Below are 238 nucleotides of genomic sequence, written 5' to 3' on the forward strand. Positions count from 1 at the left end.
ACACTGCCATCTGTGGTTCTCTGCAAACTTAAGCAAATTGTTATTTCAATTGATAGCCATAGATGTCACTAGCATTTCAACATTTTTATTGGAAAAGAGAAGCACATTATTTTCCTCGTCACTATGATATTTTTCTGTATTATAGAGATAAAGGAAAATTACATTAAAAATAATCATATTTTTGACATGTGTACTTATCAAAACAAAAGGTCAATGCACCGAGTTTCAGGTTTAACCT

Source organism: Trichoplusia ni, chromosome 23 (assembly GCF_003590095.1).
Source record: "Trichoplusia ni isolate ovarian cell line Hi5 chromosome 23, tn1, whole genome shotgun sequence".
Lineage (NCBI taxonomy): Eukaryota > Metazoa > Arthropoda > Insecta > Lepidoptera > Noctuidae > Trichoplusia > Trichoplusia ni.